Genomic DNA, 18362 nt, shown 5'->3' with positions numbered 1-18362 from the left:
GAATCCAGGTTCTATTTACGGCATCATGATGGTTGCATCCGTGTTTGACGACATCGCGGTGAACACACATTGGAAGCGTGTATTCGTCATCGCCATACTGGCGTATCTCCCGGCGTGATGGTATGGGGTGCCATTGGTTCCACGTCTCGATCACCTCTTGTTCGAATTGACGGCACTTTGAACAGTGGACGTTACATTTCAGATGTGTTACGAACCGTGTCTCTACCCTTCATTCGATCCCTGTTAAACCCTACATTTCAGCAGGATAGAGCACATCCGCATGTTGCAGGTCCCGTACGGGCCTTTCTGGATACAGAAAATGTTCGACTGCTGCCCTGGCCAGCACATTCTCCAGATCTCTCACCAATTGAAAACGTCTGGTCAATGGTGGCCGAGCAACTGTCTCGTAACAATACGCCAGTCACTACTCATGATGAACTGTGGTATCGTGTTGAAGCTTCATGGGCAGTTGTACCTGTACACGCCATCCAAGCTCTGTTTGACTCAATGTCCAGGTGTATCAAGGCCGTTATTACGGCCAGAGGTGGTTGTTCTGGGTACTGATTTCTCAGGATGTATGCACCCAAATTGCGCGAAAATGTAATCATATGTCAGTTCTAGTATAATATATTTGTCCAATGAATACCCGTTTATCATCTGCATTTCTTCTCGATGTAGCAATTTTAATGGCCTGTAGTGTATATAGACCCACTCTCGCAGAAAGCTTGATGAAATACAGAAAGTAACCTTTGCGAACGTCTACGTAACGTGAAAGATAAACTATTTTGCACAAGCGCTGCCGATGCCAGAAGAGACGATAAAACAAATATTGTCAGCTTTAGGCCACTTTGCACACGGGGGTATATATTTAAAGTGGAGTACGATACGCTAATCCTGGTCACGGGAGGCGGAGGTTTAAGCCTAGCAGATGTCAAAAACAAGTCACGGGCGTTATACATGTGTAACACATAAACCCAATGGAAGACCCAACCAAACAATTTAACGCCACAATTCTTGAATGAAACGATGCCGATCAGTCTGCAACCGCCCAATAATGTACACCATATTCCGAATGAACTGTTTCACCTCAAAACATTTTTAATCAAACTAAGTTACATCGTGTCCAACATCCTAGATAAAGAGCTCGCGTCGGTGAAATCAGTTTACGGGAAGTTGATGAAAAACAAGAACAGGAACATTATTGAACAGAACTAGCCGAACCATAGATGGCTAGTAACCTGGAAGAATATATATTCCCGTGATGTGTCAACAATAGCGCAAGCGCCTTGGTACCGCGCATTCAACCGAAAAATACACATCAACTCCAAGCTTCATGCCACACACTTGACGGACTCACAACTATGCACAATGTGTAACTTAATAGATGATGAAGAACACCGTTTTGTGTGCACCAGTGTTGAAGATATCTGGAACTTCATTCGACACAAGATGGCAACTATCACAAGGACATCCCCAAATTCCATTACTCCTGATGACCTTTTGTACCCAGGCTCAATTCCGTACTCAAACACAAAACGGAATTCCCTTAACTGGCTTAAGGGACATTCAGTCCATTATTTAATGTCAGACGCTACCAAAAGTAGGGAGGAGTTCTGTATATATATTGCACCCCAACTAGATCTACTTTCAAAAAAAAAAGAAATTACACGAAAAACTATGCCAAATTCCTACCTCTAAAATTCCTACCTCTAAAATAAAAGGATTTACTCTGAATCAGGAATTAAGAAGATTTTAACACGAAGAATGCAATCAGAATGAAATTAAATTATAATTAATCGAAACCCTCAGCTGCCGACAAGTGTTGATGATATACCTCAATCTCAATGGGGACGGCTGAAAATGTGTGCCCCGACCAGGACTCGAATCCGGGATCTCCTGCTTACATGGCACACGCTCTATCCATCTTTCTTTCTTTTTTTAAAGCTCATTTTTTCGTTTCAGTTCGGTGCTTCTGCTCGGGGAGGACGTCGCAAGACACTCGTTTCAGTTCTTCGTTGAGCCATTAACTCAGTTTTTTTTATTACAGAGGGCAGCTAACCCTCTGACCGCACACGCTGAGATATCGTGCCGGCTGCATCTGAGCCACCGAAAACACAGATGATAGCGCGACTGCAGGGACTTATTCCTTGAACGCTTCCCATGAGACCCACATTCCCAACTGTCCACAATCTATCTTCGTAATGTTCCTAACAGATATTTGCCCATCCACTCATTACTCGCGTCAACTGAGATGACGATTCCCGTAAGAGTTCGGGCAACCTGTGCGCATTCGTACAGATGAAGGTCAATGGCCGGGTTGCCTTTAACTATATATGAAGATAGTAACTGTTCCCGAAAGAACAGATACCATTGATGACCATGCAGCTTCTCTAGAATAAATTATAATTAACCGAAACCCTCTCCAACCAACAGGTGTTGTTGATATACCTCAATGGGGACAGCTGAAAATGTGTGCCCCGACCAGGACTGGAACCCGGAATCTCCTGATTACATGGCAGATGGATAGAGCGTCTGTCATGTAAGCAGGAGATCCCGGGTTCGAGTCCTGGTCGGGGTACACATTTTCAGCTGTCCCCATTGAGGGACACGAGATATGTGCCGGACATCCATCATGTTGGAAGTACATCGCCATTCTGTCATGCAGTGAAACATCTTATAGTAACATCGGTAGAACATTACGTAGGAAATCAGCATACATTGCATCATTTAGATTGCCATCGATAAAATGTGGGCCAATTATCCTTCCTCCCATAATGCCGCACCATACATTAACCTGCCAAGGTCGCTGATGTTGCACTTGTCGCAGCCATCGTGGAATTTCCGTTGGCCAATAATGCATATTATGCCGGTTTAAGTTACCGCTGTTGGTGAATGACGCTTCGTCGCTAAATAGAACGCGTGCAAAAAATCTGCCATCGTCCCGTAATTTCTCTTGTGCCCAGTGGCAGAACTGTACACGACGTTCAAAGTCGTCGCCATGCAATTCCTGATGCATAGAAATATGGTACGGATAGAAATATGGTACGGGTGCAATCGATGTTGAGATTCCCGATTCTCGCGCAATTTGTCTGCTACTGATGTGCGGATTAGCCGCGACAGCAGCTAAAACACCTACTTGGGCATCATCATTTGTTGCAGGTCGTGGTTGACGTTTCACATGTGGCTGAACACTTCCTGTTTCCTTAAATAACGTAACTATCCGGCGAATGGTCCGGACACTTGGATGATGTCGTCCAGGATACCGAGCAGCATACGTAGCACACGCCCGTTGGGCATTTTGATCACAATAGCCGTACATCAACACGATATCGACCTTTTCCGCGCCGGCCGGAGTGGCCGTGCAGTTCTAGGCGCTACAGTCTGGAACCGAGCGACCGCAACGGTCGCAGGTTCGAATCCTACCTCGGGAATGGATGTGTGTGATGTCCTTAGGTTAGTTAGGTTTAATTAGTTCTAAGTTCTAGGCGACTGATGACCTCAGAAGTTAAGTCGCATAATGCTCAGAGCCATTTGAACAATTTTTGAACCTTTTCCGCAATTGGTAAACGGTCCATTTTAACACGGGTAATGTATCACGAAACAAATACCGTCCGCACTGGCGGTATGTTACGTGATAACACGTACTCATACGTTTGCGACTGTTACAGCGCCATCTATCACAAAGCGAAAAAAGTGGTCCAACTAAAACATTCATATTTCTTTACGTACTACACGAATATGTAATAAAAAATGGGGGTTTCTATTTTTAAAAACGCAGTTGATATCAGTTTGACCTATGACAGCGCCATCTAGCGGGCCAACCATAGCGCCATCTGGTTTCCCCCTTCAAGCTAGACGATTTTCGTTCTTTGTAGTTTTTTCGTTTGATGCTTATTTCGTGAGATATTTTGCCCGGTCACTATCAATGGACCACCCTATATATGTACACCTATATACATAGTACGATAAGTGGGTCATACTATTCCCCACGCATACACACATTTTGACTATATATACAACACATACATACATGTATACACGCTATCACTCAAGTGTTTGGTAGAGTTCTGATCCTGTCAGTACAAATAACATTTATCTTTATAACATGACAGATTGTTACTCAGGTTCGATACAGTATGCGCCTCATGTCTTCATGACTGAATACTAACTTAGTGCACCATATACAGAGGAGAAGGTGGAGCACTGTCAACACCACCGTGTGGACACTTTAAGTAATCCTCTCCTGTGAGAGCCCTTGAGACCATGCACCGCATCCCCTTTGTCTGTCTCTGGGTGGTACCTGTCTGAGATTATCAGATGCATATCCAGATGTGTCGACTTCATATGGATTGCAACCCTTCACCCAATAGATAAAGCTTTTCATATCTATATAAAGAACCTTCAGATCAGCAAAATCACTTGTTGGAAACTCATAATGGTAATTGTACCTGTGGGGTTCACATAGATCTAATGTACACATACCTACATCAACAGGTTTCGTGAACTCTACTAAAACATTCACCATCCCCAGAGTGGCGAATTGCCTATTGGAAATTATGGCTTGTTTAAAGTTTGAACTGGCAATATACACACATAAAAAAGTTTTGCATCACCTCAGTTCTGTCTCCGACGATTGTCTGGCGGAAGGCATTTGCGACACTCATCGGTGACGAGAACGTGATGCCAATCCTGAGCGGACCATTCGGAATGTTGTTGGGCCCATCTGTACCGCGCTGCAAGGTGTCGTGGTTGGAAAGATGGACCTCACCATGGACGTCAGGAGTGAAGTTGCGCATTATGCAGCCTATTGTGCACACTTTGAGTCGTAACACGACGTCCTGTGGCTGCACGAAAAACATTATTCAACACGGTGGCTCCGGCCGGCGTGGCCGTGCGGTTAAAGGCGCTTCAGTCTGGAACCGCGTGACCGCTCCGGTCGCAGGTTCGAATCTCTGCCTCGGGCATGGATGTGTGTGATGTCCTTAGGCTGGTTAGGTTTAAGTAGTTCTAAGTTCTAGGGGACTGATGACCACAGATGTTAAGTCCTATCGTGCTCAGAGCCATTTTGAACACGGTGGCGTTGCTGTCGGGGTTCCTCCGAGCCATAATCCGTAGGTAGCGGTCAACAACTGCAGTAGTAGCCCTTGGGTGGCCTGAGCGAGGCATGTCATCGACAGTTCCTGTCTCCCTGTATCTCCTCCACGTCGGAACAACATCGCTTTGGTTCACTCCGATACGCCTGGACACTTCCTTTGTTGAGAGCCCTTCCTGGCACAAAGTAACAATGCGGACGCCATCGAACTGCGATATTGACCGTCTAGGCATGGTTGAACTACAGACAACACGAGCCGTGTACCTCCTTCCTGGTGGAATGACTGGAACTGATGGGTTGTCGGACCCCCTCCGTCTAATAGGCGTTGCTCATGCATGGTTGTTTACATCTTTGGTCGAGTTTAGTGACATCTCTGAACAGTCAAAAGGTCTGTGTCTGTGATACAATATCCACAGTCACGTCTATCTTCAGGAGTTTTGTGAACTGGGGTGCTGCAAAACTTTTTTTGATGTGTGTAGTTTCCAGTGGCATAAAGATCCTCCCAACGGCTGACTAAGTGAACTTTGTGGTTGTCTCTATCATTTTCAATATTTTTGACGAAAATTGTATTACTTACCAGGTAAAAAAAGTCTTTCTCAAATTAACATGTTGCGGAAGTCCTTTTATTCGAAATTTACGTCAATGTATTCCTTCCCACAAGGACGCTATGCGAAGGAAATAGCATGGGTGACTCTATAAAGTTTCAGCCTCAAGTTGAGACATTGCTGGAGATATCGATAATGAATAATGTGGCTTGTTTTTTCTTCCACCATTGTCAACAGATTGTGTTGGGAACCGTTTTGTGAAAGATGATACTATGGACATAACGCCAAATCGCTGCGCTCATCATGCAACTATTAGGATATGCCAAATCCACCTCCAAGGTGTATCTTGTACCGGAATGCGCTGCCACATCCAAAATTACCTAATCCGAGGATTTTCATCACAAGACAGCCGTCGAAACACTTCAAGAGGGAGATATTGTTGCATGATATGTCTGTATAAATTGTTTACATCCATGTCGGGTAGAGTGTTGTACCTGTAAGATAGTGAACTGAGGAACACATGATTCTTCCTAGCCTGTGTTTCGATCTAGTGACCAATTTTAGAATCATATGAAGCAATGCGCATTAGAGACTGCCATACGCAGTTTCCTACAATTTGTATTACTTTTGTTATTGTGACTCATGAGGTTGTGTTTTGTGCAGCATTTATAAATATTCTGAGTGCTACATATTTGAATACTGTACAATATATTAAAGATACTCATAAGGTATTGTTAGTTTTTCAGTTACAGAATGTTATAATAAGTAAAATATTACATATTGTTAAACCAACTGGACAGTTAAGCCTTACTTTATCAGTAGTGCACCATCTTGTACTTTGAAACGGAAGAAGATCTTCTACCATGGAACATGCGATATTTGCAAATGAACTGAGTTTCTTTAATTTTACCTGCCTTGAAAATGGGTATCAGTTTAGTTTGCGGTAGTTTCTATTTCAAAATATATTCAACTTGTAACTGGTTTTGGATTATACTTCTGCTTAATTTGATTTCACTTAATGATTATTGATGTGTAGCAGAGAAATAATGTAACAGGTTGACAGTTAAATGCAGTTTTGATACTTTTTCTCAGTTGCAACACTTCTATATTTCAGTATACTATTTGTTCCTAGGTACACTGTTTGACATAAAACCTGACCGGCAGATGGTTGCCATATAGTCTAAGACCGCACTGTTTGTGACATTGGACAAATAAACTGTCCACACTCAAAATACGCTAAGTCCGGCTGTCAACACAAAGTGGAAACATTGTAAACGGCAGCAGTATGTGGAGGAAATCTTGTCGTCTGTTCGAGTTGCTATGCTATGTCTACACACCATTTGCGATGTCAACGGGACACATAAAGTACTGAATCATTTACACCCCAAAAAGAAATTTACCGTAGAACATGAAATTAACAAAACATTTAACTTTCTAGTTTAGCTAACGAAAACATTAACAAAGAACATTATTTCAAAATTTGCAGAAAGTGTACCACAACAGACTGTATTATCAGCGCACACTCTTGTAATCTCAAAGCCTTCGAACTCGTATTTTTCCACACTATACGTAACAGATTGATAAATGTACCACTAGGAGACAAAGCAGTGGAGAAGGAAATAAAAATATTAAAATACATAGCCCAACAAAACGATGACGACCCCAAAACTATGCCAAAACTATTCTACAGTAAAACACAATCAAAAAAGCTCAGTATACAGAAAGAAATAACACTAAGCACATACACAACGAAAAAGAAGAAAGCAACATATATTACCACAACTTATCTAGGGAACATCCCAAACAAAATTAACAAACTATTCAACAACACCAACTACGCCTTTGCATATCAAAACAGACAGCCTCAAACACAAAATCTACAAAGACTACTCGACAATTTCCATACACAACGTATGTTGTTTTTTCATGTAACACAAGCCACAAATTCTGCATAGGACAAACCGGCAGAAACTTCAACATTAGACAAAGAGCACACCAGAGCCAGTGAAAACAACCTATCCACATTCTTTCAACATCTGCAAATAGAAACAATAGACGTAAAATCCATAAACGAAGCACTGGAAATCCTCCATATTACGCAAAAAGGAGCAATCACGAACATCCTCGAAGAAACAGAGATATATTCACTCGCACACAATAACCCGCTAAATTTACTGAATGAACAAACCGACCTCAAGCACAAAAAATATATTGAAAACTTTATCGATATTATAAACCAGAAAAACAGGAAAAATAAACAAACCAGAGATATTAAGTAACACACATCCACAGTAGCAAGCATTAATACCAAACAACTAAGTTATAACACCAAGAAAACATCACAGATGATAATCCATAACAAAATTATTACGTACAGATAAAACGTAATAATCTGAACAGAAACCGGATGAAATTTCAGGTAAAAAAACTAATCAGAACCAAACCTAAGGAAATAATCAAAACATAACCGAATTTCCACACATCACCTACATGTGGTAATTATGTAAACATTTAATACCACTAAACCAATGATATCCAAGTTATCAAGAGTGAAAACAACGCACTAAAACAGACTAATATACATAAAAAATCAGATATAACAGTACGTCTACAACAAACGTCCAAGTAACGTCTAAATACAAATTCCAACAAAGACAACATATGGCAGCATTGGTATGATACATAAGGTAAAGGCAACAATGGAATGTATAATGCGTTTTGATCGTAGTTACAGTTTACAATATAAAGACCTAAAAACTAACTAAACTCTGGTCAGAGAGGTCTCGGGAGACCTACCTGTTAAAGTATTTAGAGATACCTGACGATGGTAATATGTCGAAATGAGCTCATTGTGATTTACGCAATAAAACGCATTTAAAGAGCAGTGGAACTGGTATATCATTATCATAATTATGCCACTACAAGACACATTTTAAGTGCAGGACACAAGAAACAAAATTTTTTAGAAGCTTTCGTCTGAATGGTGAATTCTTCTATGTAATGATAGTACAGTTAGAAAGTGTTTCACTTTTTAACAAATCGTTGTTGATTGTTCCGTTCAGTAACATTTTTGCGAAAGATTTCTTGGCAGATCATCTGCCTCTGAGTGCCTTATGTGTCAGAGGTCTCTGGGACCTTCTTTCTAGCGACCTGCAGTGGCTGTGAAGGCAGTGCTGTGCTGCCTTACACTGTATCACTTTGAAGAATACAAAATGTTTTACTGTTGTTGAATGATGCTTCACATAAAAAGTACGATTTCCATTTCGCGATCAATAACACTGGAGGCGGCCGACCCGTTTTTATATAATGGGTATTGTATTACACTAATATGCTGGACATGGATATGGCTCAAAATTAGTTTTATAGTTTGAGATTCATTCTGACTACATTAATACGTTGTTTAATGTTATTCGCAATGCTTTATATCGTTTTCTTAACGTTAGAAGCGATTATTCATGCAATATTTTCGACAGAAATTCTTAATTTTTCGTTAAGCCACAGTGAGTAACTGTGGCATAATGAGTTTTTACCGTCGTGTTTTGATTTCTTATGGTAAATGTATGTGATAAACAGTGTGAATCCTTGCACTGCATGCTCTATAGCAATACGGGCACGTTGCACGTTTTGAGGTACACATATGGATTCATGGATTCAGTTAACAGCGAAAGAAAGTGATATTTAAGATATTCAGTCAAATTCAAACCAACAAAATTCCTCATTTTTAAGCTACCCATAGTAGAAGGAAGTTGCTAAAGTCGCTGTCAGCAAACATCTACAGGGGTACCTAATTGTTAGTTCACAAGTTTAGCACAGAAGAACTATATTCATTTAAAATCCATCCCCCTTACATATGAGTCCTATGTGACGAACAAAACTCAAATCCGTATCGTTGACGGCCGAGTCAAATGAGCTGCACATTTATCCTATTTGTCACCCCGCGAAAACTTATTTCAACGGATCTGAGAATGTGTGTAAAATAACCTTGTCCAAAAGTCAGTGAACAGTAAGGTACTAAGTATTGTTGACCAAAATGGACTATATCTACACCCAGTCTAATGTCATACACGACTAGAATACTAGGAATACCACCAAAATGTCGAGATATTATGGCTAAAGACTAATACAGTCCTTACCTAGTCAGGTACATCGAGAATTTAAGAAATTTAGCGGGATCAGGATGAAAATCATGAAACTGAACACAGAAGTTCATTTTAACAAACAGCGTTTGGCTAATCATGTCATTCCTAAGTACGCTACAGTCAGCATTAAATCTAGTTCTTGTATTATCCCGTATGTTCAACAAAATGCAGTATCCTATGAATGAAAGCCGAGATTAGAGCCGCCTTTAAGAGAAATGTGCACTAAACAATGAGATGTACTAATTACATTTTTCCTTGATCAAAAAGTTTCTCTCTTAATTTTCTCTATGTTACTTTGTATTTTAGATGAGAAAATTGATTTCATACGAAAAATCATTTCTCAAAGATATCGTGAGAAAGTTGATGCTCTTATCGAATAGCAACATCTAGTTTTAAATGTATGTCAAACTAATGTGCATTAATTTTATTTGACGGTATCTAACCTTACTAGCATTCAGTTTACAGCCACAGAAATGGCACTGTTAAGTAGGGCATTAAAATATAATTTAACTGCTACACTTAATAATGCCAATGTGGGGCGCATCATCGCTAAGGTTAGAGTAGTTGCCAAGTATCCCCAACTTAGCAAATCTGACGAATACAAAGTTGCATTAAAAACTAAAGATACTATCACTACTGAAAGAAGTAGACATAGAAATAACGACGAATCTGAAACTGTCAAAAGTATTAACAACAAACTCAGAGAGGGAAAAACTATAAAAACAAAAGCTGATAAAGGCAATACTGTAACTCTAGTTAGTGAGAAAGCTTAGATTTCTAAAAAATTACAGTTTTTTACTGAAAATGGTATTGTAGAGTTTGATAGAGGTCCTACCCCAAAATTTCAGGCAAAGATTAAAAAATAAATAAATGAAAGCAGTCATTTAATTTTGCCAAATGAGAAAAAGTCATTGAAAATGATGAATGCGCAACTACCAAAGTTAAGATGACAATTAAAGTTTCATAAGCCTGATTTGGAAATACGAGGTGCGACAATAAAGTAATGAGACTGATGTGGAAAAAAAATGTGCCTTACCGCTTTAGTCAAGTTTAGTCTCCTTCAAAGTAGTTCCCTTCTGATTGCACAGACTTTTTCCAGCGCTTCTGCCATTGATGGTAACATTCTTGGTACTCATCTAATATCCTTCAAGACCCTCGTCACAGCTTTTTGGACATCTTGTGTTGTTTGAAAATGGTGTCCCTTGACCGCCGTTTTGACTCTTGGAAATAGAAAAAAGTCGCACGGAGCGATATCTGGTGAATAAGGTGGCAGTGGTAGTACTGAAATTTGTTTTGCGGTTAAAAATTGCTGTACTGACAGAGCAGTATGGGATGGCACATTCTCATGATGCAGAATCCAATTATCAGCAATGTTGGCACAGACACGAAGAACTCTTTTACGAAGTCTTTCTAAAATTTCTTTGTAGTAATATTGGTTAACTGTTTGTCCAGGAGGCACCCACTCTTTATAAACAATTCCCTTGCAATCAAAGAAGCACACAAGCACGCATTTCACTTTTAACTTTGACATGCGAGTTTTTTTTGGTCTGGGTGATCCCTTTGAGCACCATTGCCAACTTTGGCGTTTTGTCTCTGGATCGTACAAAAAAAAAAAAAAAAAACAACTTTCAAGACGTGGTAACACGGCTCAACAATTCTGGATTGATTTCCGTTTGCTCTAACGGATCGGCTGTCACATTTTTCCGTGTTTCTCGCTGTTGTGGTGTGAGATTTTTGGGGACCATTTTTGCATAAATCTTTTTCATACCAAGATCTTCAGTATATTATTAGACGAACTGTTTCTCGATTGATGTTCATTTCTTCTGCAATCGTTTTCACAGCTAATCTTCGATCAGATCGTACGAGATCACGCACCCTGGCTAAGTTGACATGTCCGTGAGGTTGATGGTCGTCCACTGCAGTCTTCATCTTCAACATTCGTTCTGCCGTCACTAAACATTTTATGCCAACGGAAAACTTGAGCTCTTGACATAACCTGCTCTGCAAAAGCCTTCTGAAGCTTATCGTAAGTTGTCGTCGCGTTTTCACCCAATTTAACGCAAAAAGAAATGGCATAACATTACGCAGTATTATGTGGTTCCATTTCCGTGACGAGAGACACAAACACGTGTTAACTTATTACAGCACAACTCACGACTTAGCAGTTGCAATGATATGCCGCTTGGAATAGAAGCAGCTTATAGACCAAGGTCAAAGATATTGTGCCTACGCAAGCCTGTAGGGTTGCCACATCTTGCAAAGAAAATCAGTCTCATTACTTTATTGTCGCACCTCGTATGTCTGATTGTCAATTGTAAAAATTGTTCCTCATCTAAACTGAATAGAAACTAAATGATATTTTAAAGTCATTTTACATATATGAAGATAATTTCAGTATCAAAAGGAATATTGAGTTAATCCAAGCAATATACAGTATTGACATTCCTGATGGTGCAAGATTTGCTTTTTTAGATATTAAGAATTTGTATTAAAATGTGCCCATCTATGATACCATCAGCATCATTAAAGAGAATTTACTATGGCATAAAATTGTGAATACAGATGAAATTGGTGAGTTTATAGACGCATTGGACAATGCATTCAGTTTCAATTATTTTTCATTTGATGATAACATTTACTATCAAAAAGATGATCTCTCAATTGGTAATTCCTTATCTGGCGCTGTGGCTGATATTTTTATCAATTTTATTGAATTAAGATTTCTTAAAGACAATCCATAGATCACAAATAAAGTTCTTTACTACAAAAGGTGAAAGTTAGAAGCTGCCACTAACATTTTTACAAGTATTCATCCTAAATTAGTTTTTAGAATTGAACATTAGAATAATAAAAGTATAGATTTTCTCGGTTTGACAATCTAGAATTGTTGTGGTCAGCATTGTTTCACAATTTCCAGAAAGCCTACTGCATCAGTGCTTATCAGAAATGCGTCTTCTTGTCACCTACTTAAGTATAAAAAAGAATTTTTCCAGTCTATGGTTCACAGAGTTTTGAAATTACCCCTTGAACCCATTGATATTCAGAGAGAGCAAAGCATATTGCCACAGCCAATCATTTTAGCGCTAATGTAGTGGACACTTTATTTCAGAAATTACAACAGTCTAGCAGCACTTCTGTAGCTCATAATAGAAAATTCACAAAGATGGGAACTGTCTCAGACAGAATAAACAGGTTATTTAAAAACACTGGAATGACCATTGCATTCACTGCTAACAACCTGCTAGAAACTAAACGGAGGCACGCGACTGCCAACTGCAAAAATAGGTATTTAAATTCAGAGGTGTATAAAATATTATGCCAAGATTGTGACATGCAATATATTGGCCATACAGGAAAAAATTTGGCCTTGCAGTTTAAAGAACATACACTAGGTATCTATTGCAACAAATCACTGTTTGGCCAGCATTTGTAGCAGAGTAAGCATTCAGAAGGTTCTAGTGATAATAGCTTGAGAATCCTACATAACGCACCTAAGGGATTACGACTTAGTACCCTAGAGGAAATAGAAATTTACACACATTTTAAAAATAAACCACTATTGCTGTTGAATGAACAGCTTGATTGTCGAGAAAGAAAATTTTTGAAACTTTTTGACAATTTGCTTTATGATGGCCGCAGCCTTTTCGTTATACTTTTACAATAAAGAAATCAAGAGCTATGTTTAGTGATAATTAACGTTGGAAACATCACTAGCTATGAAGATTATGACTGTACATTTTATCACACCATAGCTATGTCCATAGATGGCCACTCCAATCTTTTTAATATTGAGAAAATATTAAGCATTTTAATAATTTTAATGAACACTACAGACTTTGATTAAGAGTTTTCTATAACAGTTAATACTATTTTACTGGTGTGACATATTTTACAGAATTCAACCGTCCTTCTTTTATTTACATGGTTCTGGCGCCAGTTACAGTGGTTACAACTTTTATTTTATTGATATAATTTTAGAGAACTTCACTTTCACGTCGTTTTACTCAGATTTATTTATAAGACCAATCTATTATTTTATTATAAGAATATTTCGTTAATAATAAATAATACATAGAGATTTTGAAGACAGTCTCGTCCAAGTTTATAACCACGATCTTTGATAGTAATGTGTAATCCATGCAAATTATCGCTTAAGCGGTTTATGTGAAGACTGGAGGCCATAATGTGGCAGTTAGTCTTCGCTGCTACCGTCTAGCAAAACTAAAGCACGAAGATCGGCTTCCAAGCCCCCAGACATTTGCTGAGAAGGCAGCGTTCCGTTCTCGACTGTGGTATCTGTGGTAGGCATCGCTGCAATGCAACTGTTGATACTGGCAAGCCATTGCTATATCACCCAAATACAGCTGTCTCTGCTGCAGCGAGTACATACAAATGCCCACAGGGAGCCGTCTGCACACAACAGTTATCTGTATTTTGTGTCTTTTACTTAAAACAATGACGATAGGATACACACGTAAAATTATATGGATGTAATTTATGTATTTATTGCTGTATCTATTTTTCTTATAAATTCGACTGAACCAACCAATGCAGTATATCTGATGCATGATTAGCCATCAAAGATGTAATGCTGTAAGCGATAGGCGGAGCTTACAGTATATAATCTCGTCCAAAGCTACCGTATTCAGCAGTGACAACCGTACTTCTGCGTATCTCGCTCCGTCTGCCGCCACCAGCAGCCATAATGGGTTCAACATCGTATTTTGTAGCTTATATTTTAAACTTTTTTAGCCATATTTTCATCCTCCTATACTGAATACGTATTATTACTGTATTACAGCGGTATAAGCCTGGAGATGGTCCGAGCAAAGGGCCGAAACGGGTTGCCTACAAATAAAAAGTCTGAAAACGCAATCAAGACTGTTTTTATGGATATTTTAACATTTTATACCGATCGTTGTGCTCCAGACACAAATGCTTTCTAAAATTTGTAATACATCGATGATACAGAGTAATAAATCAAATTGTGGAATCACAAGGAAAAACTGACCATGAAGCAGAAAGACAACAGTCAAATGTGCGGTTGTGCACTTTCATACGTTTTCCACCTCCAGATCTACCAGATGTAAAGCACGCGAACTACGACGGTTGCCCAGAAAGTAATGCACCCCATTTTTTTCTTCAACAATTTTTTATTGAACATAATGAGAATTACACACACGAATGAATGGTGTTTTATCTACACACCATATTTTTCCACGTAGTCTCCATCCCGTTCTATGGCCTTCCTCCAGCGCGAAACAAGGACGTGTATGCCCTGTCGGTACCAATCCTTGCCCTGGTGGTAGAGCCAGTGCTTCACTGTGTGAATCACCTCCTCATCGTCCTCAAAATCTCTTCCACGAATGGCATCCTCTAAGGGCCCAACAAGTGGAAGTCCGAGGGAGCTAGGTCAGGGCTGTAAGGATGGATTGGGTAACACTGTCTAACACTGTTTCTCGATGTGTTCAGCAGTCCTCAGACTTGTATGAAGCCGAAAATTGATCTGGGTTGCTGTGGCGCCGAAGTCGCCAGAAGGGCGTCTTGAGTTTTGTTAATGTATTGACATATGCTTCTGAATTGATCGTAGCGCCTCTTGGCATCACATCAATGAGAATCACAACTTCACAGCCCCAGAACACGGTGATCGGAACCTTACAGGCGGAAGCAGTTGCTTTGAATTTTTTCTTCTGTGGGAGTGGGAATGGCGCCATTCCATCGACTGTCGTTTTGTTTTGGGCTCAAAATGATGAACCCAGGTTTATCACCTGTCACAACCTGGGACTCAGTTTCAAAACGTTGCAACAAATCAAGACAAATATGTTTTTTTCTGTGCGATTTCTGATTCACCGTTCCATACACATTTGAATATCCAAGAGTGCGGATAATTGCATCCACACTTCCTTTGCTGATTGACAGATGCAGCGCCAACTGCCGAGTCGCAATGCGTCTGTCCTCGCGAATGACAAAATCAGCTTCCTGCAACGTGTCGGGTGTGACAACCGTGGATGGTCTCCCCGACCGCTGCAAATCGTGGAGCTCCACCGAACCGCCTTCTGAAGACCTCACCCTCCGTGCCCAGCGACTAACTGGACATCTGCCGACAGCAGATGCTCCATAGACTTTACATTAGCCTTTGTGAATAATCCCCACAGTTTCTTTCTCTGCAGTGAGAAATTCAATGATTGCACGTTGCTTGCAACGTACATCACCAATTTGAAACTGTCCTGCAGCTACGCTATCTGTCGGAAGTGACGGAAACTTGGCGTGCTCACCCAGGAGACTTCAAATAATACCTACGCAACATTTCGCATTCGTAGCACTGTTTTCGGCTGAGAAAAAAATGCAGTGCATTAATTGCTGGGCGACCACCGTAACTTATTCATTTCTTCCGTAATTTACCCCATCTTGCTTAATACCAAAATGACGAAGGTAAAACAGATTCGTGTCGCTGACAGTTGCTTGGAATGTGTTCTGACACTGTCTCTTATTTTGTTGCCGAAGGTTCTAGGCGCTTCTTACACCCTACATCTCCTTTCCCAAGGTGGCTTCCATCAGCTCCCCCTCCCGGATGATGCCCTCTCTCCCTCCATTTATCCTTCCTATCAACTCTGATCCTCAACCCCCCCTCCTTTCCTCCGTCCTTTCCCTGGGCTCCCTCTTCCCCCCCCCCTTCCATCCTGTGTTTTGTCCCCGCCTACCATCTCCTTTCTCTCCCCCTCCCCCCGAGTCCTTTTGTACTCCCCTCCTCTGCCTTCCCCAATCCCTGGCCTGTCTGCTCAGCACCCCCACCCCTCTTATGGATCCTCCTCTTCCATTGGCTCACTTCCCCCCTCCCCCTTCACTTTTCCTCTCCTTCCCCCCCTTTTTTCCCGTCAGCTGACCAGTTTCGCCCACCTGCTCTCGGGTGTGGTATGTCGTATTTGTGCCAACTTTTAGCGCAGTGTTTAAGTGAGTGCTCAGTGTTGTGCGTCCTTCCACAGTGTTGCGAACAGAAATCATGCTATCGCTGGGTGTGCTTTTTATATCTCTTGCGAACAGAACCCAGACTGTCGCCGTGTTTTTTTAATTGTCTGTCTATTGTTTTTCTGCTTCCTGTGTGTTTTATAGCTTCATCGACCCTGTGTTTTATGTTTTACGCTCCAGAATTTTCTGCCATTTTTACCTTTAAGTCACCGATTTTATCGCCAACTGTTATTATTTTTTATTATCTTCATCTTTTTAAAAAATTCTGTAGGCTGAAGAGCGGCGTAATAAGCTGCTGCCAGCCCGCCCCCTTTAGGGGGAATCGAAAAAAATAGGCGCTTCAGTCAGGAACCGCGCGACCACTATGGTCGCAGGTTCGAATCCTGCCTCGGGCGTGGATGTGTGTGATGTCCTTAGGTTAGTGAGGTTTAAGTAGTTCTAAGTTCTAGGGACTGATGACCTCAGATGTTAAGTCCCATAGTGCTCAGAGCCATTTGAACCATTTTTTTCTTATTTTGTTGGTGATGTAACGTAGTACTCGCGATGCAGACGACTGTGGCTACTCCTGCGATGATGCCGGAGCCCTATGACATGGAATGTTAGGTTTCGTCGCTAACTTGTGATAGATAGCAGCTCACTTGAAGTAATAGCGAAAGGAGGTGATTTGATAGGGGTTTTGCAGAAAAATAGGAAATGATTTCGAAAGCAGCTACCGTTTTAGAAAGGGAGCAGTTTACAACTATCCAGACAAGGCATTGCTGCAGTGAAAACTCTCTCACTGCCATAATCACATGTGAAGTAGATAGCTGGTAACGTGTAAGATGAGTAGGGGTAGCTTACGCAGTATACGTTATTTTGGAATCAGAAAGATTATTTCATTTTACTCGGTGTGATATCTTAATTGCGAACTATTCACAACATGTCATCAAGATGACAAGAAAAACTCAAGTGTATTTAACAACCCGCTGCTCGTGGTCGTGCGGTAGCGTTCTCGCTTCCCGCGCCCGGGTTCCCGGGTTCGATTCCCGGCGGGGTCAGGGATTTTCTCTGCCTCGTGATGCCTGGGTGTTGTGTGGTGTCCTTAGGTTAGTTAGGTTTAAGTAGTTCTAAGTTCTAGGGGACTGATGACCATAGCTGTTAAGTCCCATAGTGCTCAGAGCCATTTGAACCATTTGTATTTAGCAGGATCAATCACTCCCACACCCATAAATCAGTGTTCCAACAACAGTGTTGCCAACCAATGCCTACGGCGTTGAAAGCGTTGACTAGGCTAGTGGCCAGAAGAATGTGTTATCTTAGCTGGAATCGTGCAAGATCGGGTCCAGATATCCAGTCTAGCGCAAGACACTGTGCTTACAAATTTCAGAATTTTCGAATTTCTGTATGGAGCAACTAGCAACTTAAACGATTTGATGGTATACAACAATGAAAGGCTTTCGGCATTAATTCCTAACTACCAGACGAATTAAAGCTTTATGAAAGCAATGAGGCACGCAAAGTTGAGAGAAGTTTGGGAATCATTCCGTACGTCACCAAGAGATGGGGTGAGACTAAGATTAGTTAGAAATTGAATGGGACCTAACGTAACAAGGTAGTTTATCGATTACATTTCGATAGTGA

The sequence above is a fragment of the Schistocerca cancellata genome, chromosome 4 (genome assembly GCF_023864275.1).
Source record: "Schistocerca cancellata isolate TAMUIC-IGC-003103 chromosome 4, iqSchCanc2.1, whole genome shotgun sequence".
Classification (NCBI taxonomy): Eukaryota; Metazoa; Arthropoda; class Insecta; order Orthoptera; family Acrididae; genus Schistocerca; species Schistocerca cancellata.
This window is presented reverse-complemented; position numbering follows the sequence as displayed.